Source organism: Myxine glutinosa, chromosome 2 (genome assembly GCF_964187855.1).
Source record: "Myxine glutinosa chromosome 2, kmMyxGlut1.1, whole genome shotgun sequence".
In the NCBI taxonomy this organism is placed as follows: domain Eukaryota; kingdom Metazoa; phylum Chordata; class Myxini; order Myxiniformes; family Myxinidae; genus Myxine; species Myxine glutinosa.
The window spans coordinates 237,360,236-237,383,549 of NC_136262.1; the positions used below are offsets into that span (position 1 = coordinate 237,360,236).

Sequence of the window (23,314 nt, forward strand, 5' to 3'; positions counted from 1 at the left end):
AAGGCCCCGGATGTTTGAGGTCCATACCGTTAATGAAGAGGAAGGGGGAGCATCAGATACAGAACAGGGGGGAGGAGGGGTAGGGTAAGATGTGGAAGAGGTGGAAGAGGTAGGGAGAGCTGTTGAAGGTGTGTCAGAGATTTCAGAATAGCTCGGAGAAAGGGAAGGATGGGGCGGACAAAAGGTTTGATGGTGATTGGGTGAGCCACAATGAGGTGTTATTTGAGGAGGGGGAAGAGCGAGGCAGAAGGTTGGGGGAGATGGAGGTGAGAGTTTGAAGGGGGAAGAAGCGGGGAGGACGCTTTGAGGAGGGGGAGTGAGCGGGGGGAAATTGAGAAGCAATGAGGGTGGGGAGATTTGAAGGGGAGGGGTGAGGGGGGAGTTTGGGAGGGAAGGGACAAGGGGAGGGATTTGAAAGGGATGGGATATGGGGGAGATTTGGAGGGGAGGGGTGAGGCAGGAGTCTAGGAGGGGAGGGGCGAGGGGCGTCTTGGCGGGGAGGGGTGAGGGAGTAGTTTAGGAGGGAGGGGGCAAGGGGGGAGATTTGAAAGGGATGGGTGATGGGGAAGATTTGGAGGGGAGGGGTGATGGGGAAGATTTGGAGGGGAGGGGTTATGGGGAAGATTTGGAGGGGAGGGGTGAGATTGGATTTTTGAAAGTGTACGATTTATGGGAAACGAACATTTATTGCAAAATGAGTTTCTTGTGACCTTCGAGTTAAAAATACGTTTAAGGACGCTGGATGGAGGATGGAGTGCAGGAGAGTTTAGGGAATGTAGAACAAAGGCACTATAGGAGATGGATATTTTTTTTGGGATGAATTGATTTGGTGAGCAAGTCGAAAGCAGCCTTTTAAAGAAGAAGAAGAAAAAGGTGTTATAAAATATGACGGAATACATAACTTGAGGGGAAAGTGTAAACATTGAAGGTTAATGAGTGAAAACTATCTGGGGAAATGGGGGAGAAACACGTGGTCGAAGAACGAACGAACGAATAAAAATGAATAAACGAATGAGAACAGAGAAGGAAATGTTTTTTTTTTTTGTTTGTTTTTTTTGAGTTGAGATTTACACAAGGAAGTAGGCTATGGGTGAAAAGCCTGGGAATACAGAGAACGAAAGTTATTGGATCACAAACGACGGACCACTGAGAGAAAAACAAAGCCTCAAGGTTGTACAGTGCACACTGTACAAGGCCTTGCTCGCGACACGGCAAACAGACGATCAATTTATGAAAGATAAACACCGAGAAACAACCAAAGTTGCACACAATAACTTCACACACCGAAAGATAAATACAGTTTCGACAAAATACAATTGTGAACAGACTTAACTTCGAAAAACGTGGAGACCGTGTGGAGCTTCGAAAATCTCTGCCGCCGTCTCCAAGATCTCGCGAGATCTGAGAGATGTGCGATGTGTTCGTGATGTGCGAGTACCGTGTCTGCAGTAAGGCGAGCTTTGACTCATTCGAATGCTGCTTGTTCCACCGAACTCTACCTCCAACAAACATCTCGACACATCATGCGAGTCCGCGGAGAAAGCTCAGTGCTCAGATTGCTGACATACCTCTGGTAATACTGAGAAAGCCCAATGAAGGAACGAAGCTGAACTTTGTCCCTTGGGCTGGGCATGTCGGCTACAGCGTCCACTTTCTGAGGGGCTTTTGACAGCCCCTCTAAGGTGATGATATGCCCCAGGTACTCCACTCACTTCTGAAAGAATAAGCATTTGTCCTTGTTCAAGCGAAGGCCATGAACAGCTAACTTAGATATCACCTTGTCGATGTTCTCAAGATGTTGTTCGGCAGTGGCGCCCGCAATGAGGATATCATCTAAGTAGCATTGTGCAGGTAAGTCGGTACCAAGACGATTCATCACCTTCTGCCACTTTACCAGAGCTGAAGCGATCCTGAAACAAAGACAGGTATACTGGTACATACCCTGACACGTATTGAGGGTAAAGGAGGTGACGATCCTCCGGCGCGATCTCGAGATGAAAGTGCACATCGCGCAAGCCCAACTTCGTAAAGTACCGACTCCCCGCCAACTTTGAATAGATCTCGTCCATGGATGGAAGTGGAACTGCTCCACACCGAGGTTGAGGTTAACAGTCCCTTTAAAATCACCACACAGGCGAATACCTCCAAGCCGCTTAAGCACTGTGACCATTGGCATTGCCCACCCAGACTGTGCCACCCCAATGACCCCAATCTTTTCCAATCAATCGAGCTCCACTTAGACCCGATCGTGAAGGACATACGGCACCGGTCGAGGCTTACAGAATCGCGGACTGACACCCTCCTTCAGGTGCAGGTGACTGTTACGGATTCGTCACTTCCGCTGTTGTGGTTTTCCTCCACTTGAAAGATTTCTGATTCTATGTACTATTATTGTCTTCCAAAGGTTTATTGTTTATGAACAGTTATTAAAAGTTAAAAAGGTTACCTTAAAATGATACAGGAACCCGAACCGGAAGACAAGGAGGAAGAGGGGGAGGCGGTGAGGAAAGTCGGAGAAGAAGCTGGTTGCTTTGCGTTCTGGATCGACCGTTGTCGAGCAAGAGACACGAGTGAACTTTGGGGTTTCCTGGAAAGGGATTCCGCGATAGAGTTGTTATTGCTGTGACTGATCAAACCTGTGTGTCAGGTTGGCGTTGAATTCGGAGGAACCATCGTCGTGTGATTACGTCTCAAGTACGAGCCGTCCGCCATTTTGACTCGTGCGCTTCGCGCGTTGAGCAAACTTTCCTGGCTTCGTCAACCTCCACCGCATTCAGACGTATCTGTGGTGTGTGTGTGCACCGAGGCTTCTGACGATTACTTTGCAGCTCGCCGACCGTGAACAGTGAAAGTTCGTACCTGGAGGGGGCCTTTGGATTTCCCAGTCGCCGTGAGTGTGCCTTTGTGCCACTTTAACCACATGACCCTTTTCTCCGCTTTGGGTCGCGTGCGCCTTGGTCCCATTTTGGGCGGCGTGTCTGTGCCTGCCCTCGGAACGAGATTCTGGTTTAGAGTCGACGTCGTTCCGTTGATCACTGGAGGGGACCAACTCTGAGCTCGAAGACGGGAATATAGAGACATTGGGGAAGGTTCTTTCCACTCACTTGGAACACTGTGAGTTACTTTATGCATGCTTGCTGATGGAATAGAGAGTGCACCCCTAATTGTCATTGGTAGTAATATTCTTCCTGTGTGATTTATAATATATTATTGGTTTGTTCATAATCATTGGTGTTGTTTCCTTATTGATTTCGACACGAAAATATATATTTTTCTGCCGTGAAATCCTCCCGGGGTTCAGAGGTATACCGAGACCAGGAGGTTGGGGAGGAACACGTAACAGAAATTGGGGGCTCGTCTGGGATCTAAAAATCCCCTAAATTTAGTCCGGGAAAGAATTCCCTAACATTCCCAGAATTCCCAAATTTGGAACTTGTTCCAACATTCCCAAATTTTTCCAAAAAAATAAAAATAATCATTTTGGTTTTTTTACATTTCTTGTGTGAAGGTTAACAGGTGTTAACAATAGTCACCATGGAGTTTGACGCAGAGAAGTTTGCAGTGACCCCAAGTGAAGCACAGTTCAGAGCGTTAATAAAATCGGACCTCTTGAAATTGGCCAAACATTTTAGCTTGGAGGTCCGAACTAATATGAGGAAGGCAGAGATGCAGACAGTGGTGATACAATCTATGGTGGGATTAGGATATGGGAAGAGGTAGCCTGGGATTGGTTACCCGAGGAACAAGAAAATGTGGAGCTCCAAAATATGGAGATGCAACTGCAGAGCGAGGAAAGAAGAGCAACACAGGAAAGAGAACTCCAGGAAAGGTTAAATGCAGAGGAAAGGAAAGCAGAAAAGGAAAGAGCAGAACAGGAAAGAGAACTCCAGGAAAGGATAGAAGAGGAAAAAGCAGAGGAAAGGAGAGTTGAAAGAGAACTCGAAGAAAGAAGAGAAAAGGAACAAGCAGAGGAAAGGAGAGCTGCAAGGGAACGCGAAGAAAGAAAAGAAAAGGCACAAGCAGAGGAAAGGAGAGCTGCAAGGGAACTCGAAGCAGAGGAGAGAAAAGCCGAAAGGGAGTTCAAGGACCGTGAAATGGCACGTCAGCAGGAAATTAAAGTCAAGGAGCTGGAGTTAATGAGAGAACGGGGAGAGGTACCATCCATGCCGACTGGTTCGACACCTAGTCAGGACACCTGGGATGTTGGCCGACATGTGAGACTGGTTCCACCCTTCAATGAAAAGGAGGTAGCCAATTTTTTTTCACACTTTGAGAAGGTGGCTCAACTGCTAAACTGGCCTGAAGAGTCCTGGACCATATTAGTGCAAAGTGTTCTGGTGGGTAAAACTCAAGATATTTATTCGGCTTTACCGATTGACCAATGTGCAGATTATGAGGTATTGAAGAAAAACATTCTCAAAGCCTATGAATTGGTCCTGGAAGCTTACCGACAAAAATTCCGGAATGCCAGGAAGAGGGAGAGTGAGACCCATGTGGAGTTTGCCAGAATGAAAGAAACCATGTTTGATAGGTGGTGTGATTCAAAAGGGGTTGGGAAAGACTTCGAACTATTGTGACAATTGATCCTGGTGGAGGAATTCCAGCAGTGTGTCCACGAGGACATTAAAGTACATCTGGAGGAAAGGAAAGTACCAAAGTTGTATGAGGCAGCAACCATGGCAGATGACTATGCCTTAACCCACAGAATGGGGTTCCACAAGCCTAACTTCTCGCCTAGACCTAGCCAGGGGAGCTATGGTACATCAGGGGCGGAGAACAAAAATTCACGAGGGCGGCCTCGAGATGACTATGAGGACCACTCTGATACCACGACTTTGAGAAATCAGAAGACAACAGTTCCAAGGCAGACGTATCCTCCGGGGGGCCCGAGGCAGACCACGAGTTTTTCCTCCGGGCCTACTTGCGCTTTTTGCAAGAAACCTGGACTTGACATTTGATGTCCCAATGTTATGCCCTGAAAAGGGAAAATCAGGAGCGGAGTTCGACTAGTACAACTCCGAATGCAATGGCTAATGTGAGAAATCGCCCTCAACAGAGTTACAACCATTTATTTCAGAGGGGTTGGTGTCACTGGGTGGAGACCCGACTAACCGGAGACCTGTTAGGGTGTTGAGGGACACAGGAGCACATCAATCTTTAATGCTTGAAGGCGTCTTGCCATTGTCAGAGGAGACGGCAACTGGTGATAGTGTTCGTTTACAGGGGATTGGTGGCTGTGTTAGAGCTCCACTTCATGCCATCCATTTGGAGTCCGATTTGGTGTCAGGACCGGTCACCGTAGGTTTGCAAGCCACTCTTCCTGTAGAGGGAGTATCTGTTGTTATCGGGAATGATTTGGCTGGTGGTCAAGTTTATGGTAACCCGATGGTTGTTAAAAAGCCCAGTAGGGAAAATAACACCACCCCAGTTAGGGATGGCGACAAATGTAGCAAGTTATTTGTAGGTGGACTGAACTTCAAAACAAAGGAAGAAGTTCTGACCTCTGTCTTCAGCAAATATGGACCACTTTTGGAAGTGCGGTTGGTAAAAGACAGGGAAACGCACAAGTCAAGAGGGTTTGGCTTTGTCACGTTTGAAAGCACAAAGGATGCCAACGAGGCAGAGAAGAATTGGAATGGTAAGGATTTGGAGGTTGGACCATAGCCGTAGAGAAGGCAGGCCGTAGGCGGCGAGGGGCTACAGAGGAGGACCACGGAGTAGTGGTGGTGGCCGCAATCGATATTATTATGGGGGCTTCCAGAGTTATGGCAGCTCCCGAAAGAAGGATTATCCGAGCAGTGGCCGAGGAGGAGACCGCTATTCATGTGACTACCGTGACAAGTGGTCCAACCGTGATTGTTAGGAAAGTTAGAAAAAGTTGAAACACTGAATGCTGGGAAGCAGCCGAGCCAAGATTCCTACACGGATTAACCGTGAACGCCACGTTCCTAAAGGCGTCCATGTAGTGAACTCCCCTACACGGATTAACCGTGAATGCCACGTTCCTAAATGCATCCATGTAGTGAACTTCCCTACATGGACTAACCGTGAACTCCACGTCCTTAAAGGCATCCATGTAGTGAAAATATCCATGCCTCACCACCCAACCACCATGGAACCTGGCCCTCAGCTCGGCCTCCCGGAAAAAGTGCTATCGATTTGCTTGACTTTAGATTTTTGATCAACCCCTTAACCTTCTTCCAAAAGAAACTAAAAGAAAAAATCAGAGGTTGAGGAGATGGAGTTTGGCTTTGCAGGGATTCAACTTGGAAATTGAACATGTAAAGGGCAGGGACAATGTCGTGGCTGATGCCTGGTCCAGAGTGAATTAACTTTGGAAATCCCTGTGGGTTGCGTGAAAAATTGTTGCTTTCTTTTTGCGATGTTGATAATTGTTGCTCACGGGAATTGAGTATTTGGGTTGTGAGTTTACTTTTGTTTGTTGAAAGAGTTTGTCTGCAAAGAAAGTTTTCGCTGTGTTCAAACTTTCTTTCTTGAAGGGGGGGAAGTGTTACGGATTCGTCACTTCCGCTGTTGTGGTATTGCTCCACTTGAAAGATTTGTGATTCTATGTACTATTATTGTCTTCCAAAGGTTTATTGTTTATGAACAGTTATTAAAAGTTAAAAAGGTTACCTTAAAATTATACAGGAACCCGAACCGGAAGACAAGGAGGAAGAGGGGGAGGCGGTGAGAAAAGTCGGAGAAGAAGCTGGTTGCTTTGCGTTCTGGATCGACCGTTGTCGAGCAAGAGACACGAGTGAACTTTGGGGTTTCCTGGAAAGGGATTCCGCGATAGAGTTGTTATCGCTGTGACTGATCAAACCTGCGTGTCAGGTTGGCGTTGGATTCGGAGGAACCATCGTCGTGTGATTACGTCTCAAGTACGAGCCGTCCGCCATTTTGACTCGTGCGCTTCACGTGTCGAGCAAACTTTCCTGGCTTTGTCAACCGTTTCCACCGTGTTCAGACGTATCTGTGGCGTGTGTGTGCACCGAGGCTTCTGACGATTACTTTGCGGCTCGTCGACCGTGAACAGTGAAAGTTCGTACCTGGAGGGGGCCTTTGGATTTCCCAGTCGCCGTGAGTGCGCCTTTGTGCCACTTTAACCACGTGACCCTTTTCTCCGCTTTGGGTCGCGTGCGCCTTGGTGCCGTTTTGGGCGGCGTGTCTGTGCCTGCCCTCGGAACGAGATTCTGGTTTAGAGTCAACGTCGTTCCGTTGATCACTGGAGGGGACCAACTCTGAGCTCGAAGACGGGAATATAGAGACATTGGGGAAGGTTCTTTCCACTCACTTGGAACACTGTGAGTTACTTTATGCATGCTAGCTGATGGAATAGAGAGTGCACTCCTAATTGTCATTGGTGGTAATGTTATTCCTGTGTGATTTATAATATATTATTGGTTTGTTCGTAATCATTGGTGTTGTTTCCTTGTTGATTTCGACACGGAAATATATATTTTTCTGCCGTGATTCCTCCCGGGGTTCGGAGGTATACCAAGACCAGGAGGTCGGGGAGGAACACGTAACAGTGACCTTGAGCACCTTTGAGCTTGCCAAGTTCAGACCCAAATAGAACTTGGTATTTTTACAAGATCCCCTCCAAGCGCGAAGGAGACAGAAATGACCATGGACACTGTAAATGTTTGACCAATCCAGACGAATGGTGTGCCACAAATCATGACCAAGTAGAGATGGTCCAGAATCATCAACCACATGCAGGGGGCAACACCACTTGCTGGTCCCGATAACGTACCAACACATCCATCAAGCCTAATGGCTTTATCATCCCCCCTGTGTAAGTACGAAAGGTAGTGTGTGTCCAGGCTAACACCAGACAACCCAACTGATGCCAGATCCGTTTACTCATGAGACTGAATGATGCCCCGGTATCCACTCTGAAGTTGACTGACGTGCTGTTCACACTAACAGCCACCACAAAGGGGTAATTCGCAGCTGACGTCATCGGAAAAACTCCCTATTGATCAATCTCATTGCCAGCCCTGACTACATCAACCGATGACGGTGCCCAGCCCCAAAAGACCCTCCGCCGACACACCCTCCACACATGGCCTGTCTTACCACACCAGTAACACACCACATTCCGAAATGGACAGCTCCCACAAGAATGTGAACCACCACATTCCTGACAAGGCTGCTGTGGAAGTTGTCCCTGTAACGCACTGCTTGCATGTACCCAGGAAGAAGAAGAAGAGGTTCCCTGATTTGCCAACCCAATTGGAGAATTGCAAACACGTGACCCTCCCGCAGCTATGGCATTAACAGCCGTGTCCTCCCCAACAATGGCGCCAACATCCTTTCTAGCTTGTTCCACAACAGCCGTAGTTTCAACCACTTTAGCAAACGTCATTTCTTCAAATGTTATTTGTAAAATTGACGCGACCGTCTTCTCATCTCGCAACCCCACGATAAGACGATCCTTCAACCTTTGTGATCGTTCATAGTCACCAAAACGACAATCGCCACCAGATGCTTGAGCCTGGGCACAAAATCAGCCACAAAATCAGCCACGAAATCAGCCATGAAATCAGCTACAAAATCAGCCACGAACTCAGCCATGTAATCAGCCACGAAATCAACCACAAAATCAGCCATGAAATCAGCCATGAAATCAGCCACAAAATCAGCCATGAAATCAGCTACAAAATCAGCCACGAAATCAGCCATGAAATCAGCTACAAAATCAGCCACGAAATCAGCCATTAAATCAGCCACAAAATCAACCACAAAATCAGCCATGAAATCAACCACAAAATCAGCCACAAAATCAGCCACAAAATCAACCACAAAATCAGCCATTAAATCTGCCACAAAATCAATCACAAAATCAGCCACAAAATCAACCACAAAATCAGCCACAAAATCAGCCACGAAATCAGCCACGAAATCAACCACAAAATCAGCCACAAAATCAACCACAAAATCAGCCATGAAATCAGCCACGAAATCAACCACAAAATCAGCCACAAAATCAGCCACGAAATCAGCCATGAAATCAACCACGAAATCAACCACAAAATCAACCACAAAATCAGCCACAAAATCAACCACGAAATCAGCCATAAAATCAGCCACAAAATCAGCCACAAAATCAACCACAAAATCAGCCATGAAATCAGCCACGAAATCAACCACAAAATCAGCCACAAAATCAACCACAAAATCAACCACGAAATCAACCACAAAATCAGCCACAAAATCAGCCACAAAATCAGCCATGAAATCAGCCACGAAATCAACCACAAAATCAGCCACAAAATCAACCACGAAATCAGCCACAAAATCAGCCATGAAATCAGCCACGAAATCAACCACAAAATCAGCTACGAAATCAACCACAAAATCAGCCACATAATCAGCCACAAAATCAACCACAAAATCAGCCATGAAATCAGCCATGAAATCAACCACAAAATCAGCCACAAAATCAACCACAAAATCAGCCACAAAATCAGCCATGAAATCAGCCACGAAATCAACCACGAAATCAGCCATGAAATCAACCACAAAATCAGCCACAAAATCAGCCACGAAATCAACCACAAAATCAGCCACAAAATCAGCCACAAAATCAACCACAAAATCAGCCACAAAATCAGCAATGAAATCAGCCACGAAATCAACCACAAAATCAGCCATGAAATCAACCACAAAATCAGCCACAAAATCAGCCATGAAATCAGCCATGAAATCAGCCATGAAATCAACCACAAAATCAGCCACAAAATGAGCCACAAAATCAGCCACGAAATCAGCCATGAAATCAGCTACCCTCTCATCAGGAAACCAAACCAGGTTGTCCCTGTACCGCGATAACTGTGGTGACTTGTCTGGTTTAATATGATCATACAACGTCCTCACTATGGACTTGTAGGCAGGGGCGTATCTACGGAAAATAGCGCCTATGGCAAGCACTGAAATTGCGCCCCTGTCCAAACATCTGACACCCATCTTTTAGATAACTTTACCATAAAATCAGAATAAAAATACAAGTCAAGCTCGTTAATCTTTTAATTAACAAATTATGGCACTACATGAAAATTACAACTGCACCTCCCTTGCTTTCACTGATGAAAATTGGTCTATGATGTGCTCAAAGTCAGTTTTTTCAGTTTCTTCTCTTTCTACACCCAGCAGAGCAAGATCACAGAGTCTGCCTTGACCCATGGAGGCTCTCAAATACGAAAGTATTAGTTTTAACTTGCTGAATGATCTCTCACAGCTGGCGATGGAAACTGCGATGGTTAGCATTATCTGAATAGCAATGCGAAGATTGGGGAAGACGCTCTCATCTCCATACTGAACAATTAATTCGAGAAGCTCTTCAGGTCTTGATATTTTCATGTTGGCCCGACTTGATAGCAACATTCTGCAATCCAAAATTTCTTCATATAGCTGCTGTCCATCAACATCAGAGCTGTACAATTCGCCCAAATTTTCGCACTTCTTCTTTAGGTCGTTACTGTCGGTGCCGTAACACAGTCCCGCGACATCGAGAAGGAACCCAAACTTGGCGTCAGTGTCGTGCAAACGAGCGAACCTTTCATCCATTTCTCTGTGAAGACGGTCGAGTGTTCCCTTCATGACTCTTTCCATTTCTCCTTGGCTGTTAACCCAGCGTCTCTCGAGTTCTCATCAGCCATTCGTTTCTTTCGTCTCTGACGTCTTTCAACTTCAATATTCCATTCTTGACAGAGACCGAGTCCTTCTTCGAGTGACTCACTGACCAACACTTATCTTTCATCATCAAAATGATCTCGGAGGGCTTTCAAATCCAGGGCAGCATCGTGGAAGTTCATGCTAGGATCCTGCAGCCTCTTTTGAATATGGTCAATGCGAATGAGTACTTTGTTCCAAAATCCTAGCAAAATCAGAAAATCGCAACTCAACATGTGGTTATACAGCTGCCTTGCGTCACTTCTTGTTTCACTGGTCTCGTTTTCATTGTCTATCATGTCCTGGAGAACTTGAAGTATCTCCTCAAGGTACTTTTTGACGGGCTTCACTGCTTCTGTCCTTGCACTCCACCTAGTTTCGGACTCCGACTTAACAACCACAGGCACGGCATTTTTGAGTTTTTTCCAGCGCTGTGTTGAACGAGAGAAGAACACGTAGAGAGCTTCGATGGTTCCAAAAAACGTGACCATCATTTTATCCTGCTTGGCTGCATGTACACCCACCAAGTTCAGTGAGTGATTGTCGCAATTCACAAACACTGCCAGGTTGTTTTCTCACTTATTCTTTGATGAACACCACTTCTGTGTCCAGCCATCACAGCAGCGTTGTCATAGCACTGTGACCGACAATCTTGTAGCTCCATTTCGTCCTTCTCTAGCTGTTTCAAGATGTCTTCAACCAAGCTCTCAGCATCCTTCTGGCTTATCTGGATAAAACCAAGGAAGGGCTCTCTAACACGGACTGTTTTCCTCTCAAAATCAACTTCCACATACCTCACTACTTCTGACATCTGCTCATGGTGTGCCTGATCAGGAGTCGAGTCGAACATGAGACCATAGTACTTGGCTTTACGAATGCTTCTCAGTAAACACTGGCGAACAGTGGATGCCATCATGTGGATGAATTCGTTCTGGACACCCAGTGAAAGATAAGACGTGGATCCAGGATGACTTTCCACACGAGTGAGGTGTTCTTTCATGACAGGGTCAAAGATGGCCAGTAGTTTCAGTCAGCCAAGGAAATTTCTCACATTGGAGTCATCGTCCAGCTGAAGTGACTCCCTGTGTCCTCGCAAAGCCAGGTTCTGAGTCGCAAGGAATTTTATGCAGTGAAGGATTCTCGTCAAGATATCACACCACTTCTGCTTTTCCTTCTCAATCTGTGACTGAAGTTCCGCATCAATAACCCCTCTGTTTTCAGCTAAATTTCTTTCCATTTCTTTTCACTGTGTGAAGCACTCCCGATGATTCTTAGCATTTTCATGAACACTAATCCTTTCAGGTGCTTTCCACTGGGTGAATCCACTTTCCTACTCCAATGAGGATTGATGGTCTGACCGGGAACGGGAATAGAGAAGACAACATATACAAAATGCAGACCTTTTAGAAGGGGAATAGACCAGCCATGAGTGAGTCACTTCCTCACCATGACCATTTCCCAATTTCCTCTTGAACCAAGTTTTGTTCATTGAGCGGTTATTTGTTGGTAGGAAAGGCCCCTCACTGTTCTGAAAATACTTCGAACCCAACTTTATTATTTTTGTTCTCAACGCGTCAGGCAGAATTGCTTTTCCAGTATCCTTGTCGAACTTCAGAAGTCCAATGTCATGCTGTTCAATCACTTCTGGTATGACAGTTCGAGGCTCTTCGACACCATCCAGTTCACTAGTTTCAGTGTCGTCAGGTTCAATCTCGTCAGGTAAAATCTCGTCAATAAACTCAACATCACCACCACCACCATCGTCTTCCCCTCCTGTCATGTCCACGTTCTCTCTGGCAGCCTCACTTTTAATCTCGTCATACTCGGATTTATCCGACTTGACTTCCTCCTCGGCTTGTGACGCATTTGTACTTGATCCACCTTCAGATTCTAACAAACTTGTAGCAGGTGCAGGCGACATGGTCCGACTCGACATGGAACATGTCGCCTGCACCTGCTACAAGTTTGTTAGAATCTGAAGGTGGATCAAGTACAAATGCGTCACAAGCCGAGGAGGAAGTCAAGTCAGATAAATGACTCAACATGGAACATGTCGAACAACTTGTTCCGGGCTTTTCAAAGAAGGGCATGATCAATTTGCTCGACTTCTTGGCTTCCTCCGTCTCCAACTTTCGTCTCTTCCGTCCTTCAGCTCCACTTTCCTTCTTCGTGAAGAAACGTTTCATGGTCTTCTTACACAATGCTTTGAAATAAGGAAATGGCACTTTTAATTAAGAACATTAAATTTCACAGATTTTGCACAAAATTCTAGACTACCTCCCGAGTTTGCGCAGGAGAATGGTCTTACTGCCAGTTGGCACTGAGCAGTGGTACTGTGAGGTATGTGGTCATGTAGCTCCCAGCACTGTATTTTTACCTAATAATTTATATAAGTGGTTTAACAATCTAACCATCATCATGCTTCTCACCCATGATAATCAAAGACAGATCATACATCTGAAGAAAATTATTTTATCACTATCCGAGGATGGCTTGTCTGACTTTAATAGAAACTGCTCAGTGGCGCCCACCTTCAAGTGGCGCCCAGGGCTCGTGCCATACCTGCCATACCTTAAGGGTACCTCACACCAAAAAATGGTTTTTACGGACGTCCACGGACGTCCACGGATGTTCTTTCTACGGCAGCGTTGCGATTTTTTGAGCAAAATCGTGAACACCCGGGAGAGGATTTTGCTTGACCGTGACCGATTCACAGCGGTTTATTACGGTTTAGTACGGACTGCTACGGCTTCGTTGCGGATATACACGGCGGAGATACGGTGCCTCTACTTTTGCTTGCGGTTCCTTACGGTTCCCGGCCCAGAATATAAAAACGGGGGCCCCACCGCTCTCCCCTCATTCTGCTGCTGACTTCCAAGGGGGCAATACCTATCCAGAAGAGCCATGGACGGAGCACCCGCTGCCCAGAGAGTCCAAGGAGAGGGAGAATCCTTGCGGATGGTTAAGATGGCCTTACGGAGTCTTACGGTGGTGTTACGGCAGTTGCGGAAGCGTTGAGGAGGCGTTGAGGAAGCGTTGCGGTCTAGATTTCCGTAGCACTGCCGTAATTGTCCTGCGAGAGTTTTGGTCTGGACCAAAACTCTCGTAAGAAATTACGACCCCTCCCGGATGCTTAATGATCCATACGAATGCTCCAGGAAGCGTTGAGGATGTCCCAGGTGCCACAAGGAATGCTCCCGGTTGTGCACGATTTTTTCGCCGCAACGCCACCGTAAACGTCGTAACGACCCCATAAGGCCGGTGTGAGGGGGGTTTTAGGTATGCCACTGCTTGCAGGTAATAGTATCATCCGACGTCTTCGCCGGCGAAATCAACTCACACAGCAAATGGAAAACCTCCGCCGAGAGGGTCGAGAGAAGAATCGCTTTCTGCTTCCCTGCCTCAACGATGTCGTTAACGATGAAATAAAAGCTCAGCTGAAGCACAAAAAGTTCAAAGTTGTCCCCATTATACTCCGGGACCTTTCCATACGACGTAGCCATGGTCCAAAAAATCCTCGTCACCAATCGTAATGTCTTTGTTAATATGAATACGCATTGCGTGGAGTGAGAGCTTCGTCGACAATGATCAGCCGATCGAGTACGCAGCCCTCGCAAACATCTGTAGGCCTAGGCCTAGCTAGGCTAGGTTGTTTGATCTTGGGCTTAGAATTAAAATTAAAATTAATTTTATTGAATGGATAGATTGGGATAGAATGCAGGACTTACCTACTGTAGGCTATATAGTCTAGACTTCTAGTCGACTGGACCAGGTACGTAGGTCCAACTGGCAGGTACATACTGAAATTGGTGTACCTGGCTTAAATGAAGTCGGTGTAGCTGGCGGAAAACTGAAGTCGGTGTACCTGGCTTAAATGAAATCGGTGTAGCTGGCGGAAAACTGAAGTCGGTGTAGCTGGCGTAAATGATGAGCGGTTTCGAATTCAAAATCCATTCTGTACAGTACTGTATTGTAATTTATTGATTTTAATCACCAGGTGAAAATAATTTATCGGTCGCGCCAGACCAAAGCAAGATCACGTGAGCAAGATGGCGGATCATGGAAGGGACAAGATGGCGGATCATGGAAGGGACAAGATGGCGGATCATGGAAGGGATAAGATGGCGGATCATGGAAGGGACATTTGAAATAACAACATGAAATTTTGTTCCCAAGGAAATGGGGAAAAATGTGAAAAATTTTTTTTGTGAAATTTGAAATGAAAGTGAAATTTTGAATGGATTTACATATACATGCAATTGCCATAGAGGTTTGCTTACGAAGCTCTCTATAAAGATGCGGACACGCAAAGAGCATCAAGCACCATATTTATTCCAGGCAACGGCAACGCAGGCCTCACTCGGCTCCGCCCAGAGCGACCACGTTGGGCCCAGCCCACAGCGGCCTCACTCGGCCATACACGGCATTACACAAGCATCAATAAATCACGGAATACATATTATCTATAAGCGGTCATTAAAACTTTCAATTTTGAACTTCTTCAAACTTGTTCACATCTACGTACCCCACTCCCCACTTCCCCACCTCTCACAACAAGGTGAATTAAGCCAGACCGAAAGTCTAACAGCAGCGAAACCAGACTTGTAAAATATTATAAACCACAAACACACATGATTAGCTTTTTAAACAGTCGTTAATGGCGTTTATAACATTAAACAAAGAAATTTGGAGTAATCCAGACATCCGTGAGGTAAGTTTTACTTACAGAACTGAGGGAAGATCTACTGTCATCTAGATTATACCCACAAGGGTTGGGTACGTGCCGTTTTGTTTGAAGAGACATAACGCCGATGTTTTCGATATTTGATGGTCATTTTAAGAATCGGTTTGTGTTTCACACTGAATGAAAAACGTGAAGGTAGAGCATGGCGATTGTGATACATGACAGGTTCGACGATATGTTCGGCATGAACGGCATATACATCAAAATGGCGGTGCGTGGAGAGTCAGCCACCGCACCGCCTTAACGACATCAGACGTAATCACATCACCGTTATGTGACCAGATCCTCAGTTCTGATTGGTATACGTTTGAGGGGACATACATACATACAGACGGACAAACACTGTTCTAGACGGCTTTGCCCTTTGGGCCTCGCCGTAAAAAAAAAATTGATTATCGTAATATGGTAAAGTGCGTGTGAAATTCAAATAGAGTTAAGCCTAAAGGAGGTTTTGTATGCCCAGGGGGTACAGGTACCCCTGGTTAAGAACCTATGAGTTAAGGAGAAGCAGACACTTCGGAGACAAGTACGTACACACACACACACACACACACACACACACACACACACACACACACACACACACACGATTGAGGACTCCAGTAGATAATTATTGAGAAAACACACTAAACCAACCAATCTATTTTTTTGCACTTACCCCATATGATCGATTTTGAACATTTTAACGACCTCATAGATATGTATTCCGTGATTTTGTAATTGATACTCGTACATCCTAAATGCAATATTAAAAGTTTATGGCACATTTTAGCAATTTTGGGGGACATTTTGAAAAAAGGGTGTGCTCTTTTTTTTGAAGAAAAATGGCCGCCATGTTGAGTTGGCTAATCGACCGGATTTGAAGAGAATCAACATCAGAATATGAATAAGAAATTTCATGATTGCATCACAATCTGAACGGTTTTGTGTTAGCCGGATAGCTAATTGGCCAAATTTCCTGAATGAGTGGGTAAAGGACACGATCGGCCATCTTGGTTCATCTGGACCCTTTTTGTCACGTTAACTCCAAGAGAGGCCATGAATAGTGAGTGACCTTGGATTAGAGTCCAGCACGTTGGTTTTCTTTTCCACATTCGTTTCATTCAATCACAGGAACGTTAACGCTGATAGTCTGATGACGTCAAGAACAGCTTTCCATGTAAATATTTGCGGGAGTCATGACGAGGCCCTGAATAGAACAATCGATGGCAAAACTGTGGATGAAAGTTACAAGGCGTTGATTGAGGTGTGCTCACCGTCGTGGGAAGCGTGAATGTGCTTACCTTTCTGTCGTTAACCCTTCGTCGGAGCAAAAGAGAACGAAACGGGACAGGATAGGCCTAGGGCATATCTCGATGAGTCGAAGCGTTCAAACAGGGTAGCTGTGAGTTAGAGGTGTGTGCGTCACTGCACTCAGGGATCTAGATGTGTGTTCGGTTACCAAGCAGCTACGGTATCTAGCGCTCGTCAAGCGCTAGGTTCCTTCTTCCTTCTCAATTCAAGGTTCCTTCTCAATGGCTTCGGATGGAATGCTTGCTTGAGTGCTCATGCCACTTGCAATAATTAATATAAAAATAATAATTAATATAAAACGCCTGATGTAAAGGAGATATAAAAGGTTGAGAAAAGGGGAAAGTTTGAAAACAGAAAAAGGAGGGCACCATTCTGAGAAGAGGAAGAGGAAGATATGGAGTTAAAGGAAAAGGAAGAGTGGGTAGTGAGAAGAGAAAAGGTAGGCGATGTAATGTGTATATATATATATATATTGTCCTGTGACTGCTCTCAGTTAAGACCGAGAGTAAGCCACGGATGGAAACGAGCGTTAATGAAGGCGTTCAACTCCAATTGATGGCGGATGATATGCGAGGAGGAAGAAGAGTACCGACTTACCTGGACGGCCTTGATGATGTCTTCACCGTTCAAAAGTAACTCAAACGGGAACGGGTTAAAATGTACAAAGAAAATAATAAAAAGATTTATCCCAACGGCATGCCGGGACAAGAGAAACGCGACGATAAAACTAAAACCTAATTTGGGATCCCACACACCAGACTTGCACACAGACACAGGGATAATTTAAATGAAAAGAAACGTTGTGTGATTTACTGTGGGGACTTAGCTCAACTCGGCTGGTGTGTCAGGGTTCGTCAGGTCCCAAGCGCACAGTCCCGACACGGCTCTGGTTGGCGGGAAAACCACCCGACGTTGGCACGAAAACAGGCCTCGCTGCATGGTCCGTCTCACGCCACAGCACTCGTACTCTCGTCAGCAAACACTCTCACGCAGGCACCAGAAGCAAGAGTCGAGGGCAGAGGTGGGCGAGAGGAGCAAGAGGTCGAGGGCAAAGGAATCCAAGAGGCAGCAGAGGGAAAAGGTCCGGGTACGAAGGGATCAAAAACGAGAAGGGAAAATGCCGGCCAGCCAGTTCTTTTATTGGCCGTCTCATGACGTCAGCTGTCCTCTCCACCAATCGGGCGCAATGCGTGGGCGCTTCCTGCCTGTACTTCCGGTGATTTTTATTGTGGGGGGAATTTCATAAGTGTGTGCTGCTATTGGGCCTACCTAGTGTCCAGGGGCACCGTAAGAGGGGGGGGGGGGGGGGTAAGGATGATTCCAAGGGCCCTGCACTGACAGGGGCCCTAAAAATTATGAGAACATTAGGTAAAAATGTGCGCACGTGCTTCATAGGGGCCCATTGTGATATATTTTCATGGAGCCCAAAATCCCTGGTGGCGCCCCTGCTCGTGTCTATTGGTGTAGTGCCATAATGGACAATGGATAAATCACAAGGTCTCACGAACAGGGGAATTAACATAATCCCTACTCTAGTTAACACAAGGCCATCCTCGTATGACCACAAATATACAAGCTTAAACCGACACCCGGGCTAAACAGGTCCTCTACTTATTAAATGGGGTGCTTCTTCTTCTTCTTCTTCTTCATGACAGTGGGAGCATGATACCTACACAGATATACCTGATCTATATATCACTCTACCCCAAAATTCATAACAATATATATATATATAAATATTAAATATATACCGGTACAGTAAAATAACATACAGTAAAATAACATTTTGAAAGGGTTAGAGGAAAGTAAAATCTGAGGGAAATCATTGAAAACCTGCGTTCAGTTACAAGTTACTGAGGTTCTGATGGTGGTTCTTATAATGGTTCTTATAGTGGTTCTTGTTTTTGCAGTGGTTCTTATAGTGGATCTTGTGGAGGTTCTTATCGTGGTTCTTATAGTGGTTCTTATAGTGGATCTCATGGTGGATCTTGTGGAGGTTCTTGTAGTGGTTCTTATAGTGGTTCTTATAGTGGTTCTTATAGTGGTTCTTAGTGGTTCTTATAGTGGTTCTTATAGTGGTTCTTATAGTGGTTCTTATAGTGGTTCTTGTTCTTGTAGTCGATCTTGTGGAGGTTCTTATAGTGGTTCTTATAGTGGTTCTTATAGTGGTTCTTATAGTGGTTCTTGTTCTTGTAGTCGATCTTGTGGAGGTTCTTGTAGTGGTTCTTATAGTGGTTCTTATAGTGGTTCTTATAGTGGTTCTTGTTCTTGTAGTCGATCTTGTGGAGGTTCTTATAGTGGTTCTTGTAGTGGTTCTTGTAGTGGTTCTTTGTAGTGGTTCTTGTAGTGGTTCTTGTAGTGGTTCTTGTAGTGGTTCTTACAGTGGTTCTTATAGTGGTTCTTATAGTGGTTCTTATAGTGGTTCTTGTAGTGGGTCTTGTAGTGGTTCTTATAGTGGTATTTATAGTGGTTCTTATAGTGGTTCTTATAGTGGTTCTCATGGTGGATCTTGTGGAGGTTCTTATAGTGGTTCTCATAGTGGTTTTTGTAGTGGAACTTGTAGTGGTTCTTATCGTGGTTCTTTTAGTGGATCTTGTGGAGGTTCTTATGATGGTTCTTATAGTGGTTCTTGTCGAGGTTCTTGTCGTGGTTATTGTGGTGGTTCTTATAGTGTTTCTTGTAGTGATTCTTGTGGTAGTTCTTGTCGAGGTTCTTGTCGAGGTTCTTGTCGAGGTTCTTGTCGAGGTTCTTGTCGAGGTTCTTGTCGAGGTTCTTATAGTGGTTATTGTAGTGGTTCTTATAGTGGTTCTTGTAGTGATTCTCATAGTGGTTCTTGTCGAGGTTCTTGTCGAGGTTCTTGTTGAGGTTCTTATTGTGCTTTGTATTGTGGTTCTTGTAGTGGTTATTGTAGTGGTTCTTGTCGAGGATGTTGTACAGGTTCTTGTCGAGGAAATTGTTGTGATTCTTGTCGTGATTCTTGTAGTGGTTCTTGTCGAGGTTCGTGTCGAGGATTTTGTAGTGATTCTTGTGGTGATTCTTGTCGTGGTTATCGTAGTGGTTATTGGCGAGGATAGTGTCGATGTTCTTGTCGAAGATGTTGTCGAGGATATTGTAGTGATTCTTGTCGTGATTCTTGTAGTGGTTCTTTGAGGTTCTTGATGAGGTTCTTGTTGAGGTTCTTGACAAGGTTCTTGTTGAGGTTCTTGTCGAGGTTCTTGTCATGATTATTGTCGTGATTCTTGTTGTGGTTCTTGTCGAGGTTGTTGTCAAGATTCTTGTTGAGGTTCTTGTCGAGGTTCTTGTCATGATTCTTGTAGTGATTCTTGTAGTGGTTCTTGTCGAGGTTCTTATCAAGGTTCTTGTCGTGGTTCTTGTCGAGGATTTTGTCGAGGTTCTTATTGTGGTTCTTGTAGTGATTCTTGGCGTGGTTCTTGTCGAGGTTCTTCTCGAGGTTCTTCTCGAGGATCTTGCAGTGGATCTTGTCGTGGTTCACGTCTTCACGTTGAGGTTCAAGTTGAGTGCAGTGTCTTCGTACACAGCACTACATCGAGGTTCTTTTAGAGGTTCTTGTCGAGGATCATGCAACTGTGGTTCTTGTCGAGGTTGTTGAAGAGGTTCCTGTGGAGGTTCTTGTAGAGATTTTCGTGGAGGTTCTTGTAGAGATTCTTATGGAGATTCTTGTGGATGTTCTTGAAAGAGATTCTTGTGGAGGTTCTTGTCAAGGTTCTTGTAGAGGTTCCTTTAGAGGTTCTTTTAGAGGTTCTTCAGTTCTTGTAGAGGGTCTTGTGGAGGTTCTTCAGTTATTGTAGAGGTTCTTATTGTATTTCTTATCGAGTTTCTTGTGGAGGTTCTTGTCGAGGATATTGTCGAGGATATTGTCGAGGATATTGTCGTGATTATTGTCGTGATTCTTGTAGTGATTCTTGTCGAGGTTCTTGTCGAGGATATTGTAGTGATTCTTGTAGTGGTTCTTGTCGAGGTTCTTATAATGGTTCTTGTCGAGGATTTTGTTGAGGTTCTTATAGTGGTTCTTGTAGTGATTCTTGGCGAGGATGTTGTCGAGGATTTGTAACTGTGGTTCTTGTCGAAGTTCTTGTAGAGGTTTGTGTGGAGGTTCATGTGGAGGTTCATGTAGGGATTTTTGTGGAGGTTCTTATGGAGATTCTTGTGGATGTTCTTGAAAGAGATTCTTGTGGAGGTTCTTGTGGAGGTTCTGTTAGAGGTTCTTCAGTTCTTGTAGAGGGTCTTGTGGAGATTCTTCAATTATTGTAGAGGTTCTTATTGTATTTCTTGTCGAGTTTCTTGTTGAGGTTCTTGTAGAGGTTCTTGTCGAGGTTCTTGTGGGGGTTCTTGCAGAGGTTCTCGTTGAGTTTTTTTTAGAGGTTCTTGTGGAGGTTCTTGTTGAGGATCTTGTAGAGGTTCTTGTAGAGGTTCTGCAGTTCATGTAGAAGTTCTTGTCAAGGTTGTTGGCGAGGTTCTTGATGTCCTTGTAGAGGTTATTTAGTTAATGTAGTGGTTCTTGTTGAGGTTCTTGTTGAGGTTCTTGTCGAAGTTATTGTAGAGGTTCTTGTCGTGATTCTTGTAGAGGTTCTTGTTGAGGTTCTTGTTGAGGTTCTTGTAGTTCTTGCCAAGTTTCTTGTCGAGGTTCTTGTGGAGGTTCTTGTCGAGGTTTTTGTAGAGGTTCTTGTAGAGGTTCTTGTAGACGTTCTTGTAGAGGCTCTTGTTGAGGTTCTTGTAGAGGTTCTTGTCGAGGTTTGTGTGGAGGTTCTTGTAGAAGTTCTTGTTGAGGTTCTTGTAGAGGTTTGTGTGGAGGTTCTTGGAGAGGTTCTTGTCGAGGTTCTTGTAGAGGTTTTTGTAGAGGTTCTTGTAGAGGTTCTTGTAGACGTTCTTGTAGAGGCTCTTGTTGAGGTTCTTGTAGAGGTTCTTGTCGAGGTTTGTGTGGAGGTTCTTGTGGAAATTCTTGTTGAGGTTCTTGTAGAGGTTTGTGTGGAGGTTCTTGTAGAGGTTCTTGTCGAGGTTCTTGTAGAGGTTCTTGTGGAAGTTCATGTGGAGGTTCTTGTAGAGATTATTGTGGAGGTTCTTGGGGAGGTTCGTGTGGAGGTTCTTGTAGAGATTCTTGTCGAGGTTATTGTCGGGTTTCTTGTAGGCATTTTTGTGAGGGTTATTGGGTGGTTCTTGCAGTGGTTCTTGTGGAGGTTCTTGACTTATGTGGATCATGGAGGGGTTCTTGTTCATGTGGAGATTATTGTGGAGGTTCTTGTGTGGTTAGAGTGGTTCTTGTGGAGGTTCTTGTTGTAGCGGTGATTCAATGGTTCAGCCACTTGGCGAGCATTCTACAAAAACCTAGTAAGTGAACACTCCACAGAAAACCTGAACTGTTCAAATATTGAGTGCTGCTTGGTGTTCTTGATGATGGGGATAGAGATTAGACGACAGTAAGTTGAGTAGCCATCTTCTTATCAAGCTAACTGGAGATATAGGTTTGTTGGTGGTTGGGGCAGATACAAGTGGAGATTATAGGAGGATCCGCGGGTTGTTGGCCTTGTGGATCGTTGGTAGAAATTATTATATGTGCCATGTTCCTGGATTGGTGATGATGAGATTGGAAGCAGTTAATGGTAGTTCGTGGTTGGAATAAAAGACTTCATTTCCAAACAGAAAATGTTTGCAAAGTTCTACAAAGCCAACAACCCAAGTCGCTCTATCAACTCCACTTGTGCTCCGTCAAAGCATTAACGCGGAGTGCGTCGGTTTCTCCTTGCTTCCCATGGCGGTTAGAATACCCCAATCAACCTCATGTTGATTTAATCCGGTTCTACCTTTCAGCCGACGCAGATCGACACTATATAGCCTTCACGGCCAGCAAAACTAGTTGGTTTTCCAATCCATAGCAAAACAACCGAGCCACCTGCCGTGAGTTCCATCACCAATCAGCTTGCTATCGCTCACCAAGCCAGCCGTTCCCTCCCAACCGTTTTCTTGGAGTGCTTGTTTAAGTGCTTGAGCCACTTTGCGAGCACTCTAAAAGCTGATTGGTAATGGAACACTCCCCCCCTCCCCCCCCCCCCCGCCCCCCTGTCATGACATCGCTGTGGTCATATCACTGTTTTCCACCCCACACACCTTGATTAAAACATATAGTCAGGTTCACTATGTTAACAAATATAATTCCGTTCAAAATTTTGGTAGATTAGCAAAACTACACATTTTTGGAATATTCAGAGCATGAGGAATCCAAAAATTAATGTTTACATTTGCGTAGACACCTTTGCGAAAATGACACTCAGGACAGTGATGAAGAGTCAGGTTCACTATGTTAACAAATATAATTTCTTTCAAAATTTTGGGATTAGCAAACCTGTACATTTTTGGAATCATCAGAGCATGGAGAATCTGAAAATCAATGTTGGCATTTGCACAGACACCTGCATGGCCGCCATTTTGGATTTTGAAAATGGCCGCCATAAAATACATATTTTGCGCGATCTCGGCTTCTAGTCAACCTAGAGACTTAATTAAATATGCTAATCCTATGTTTTCTGGGTCAAGGAATCCAATAAAGGCCTCAAAATAGTGCTCAGGATTATAGAAAAGCAA

General features: G+C 45.0%; 1 long non-coding RNA gene across 1 annotated transcript in view; it reads left to right on the forward strand.

The window, feature by feature from the left end:
* LOC144890726 (uncharacterized) overlaps window positions 1-23,314 on the forward strand; it is a 171,129-nt gene that overhangs the window by 92,537 nt on the left and 55,278 nt on the right. The gene's annotated exons all lie outside the window — the stretch shown is intronic.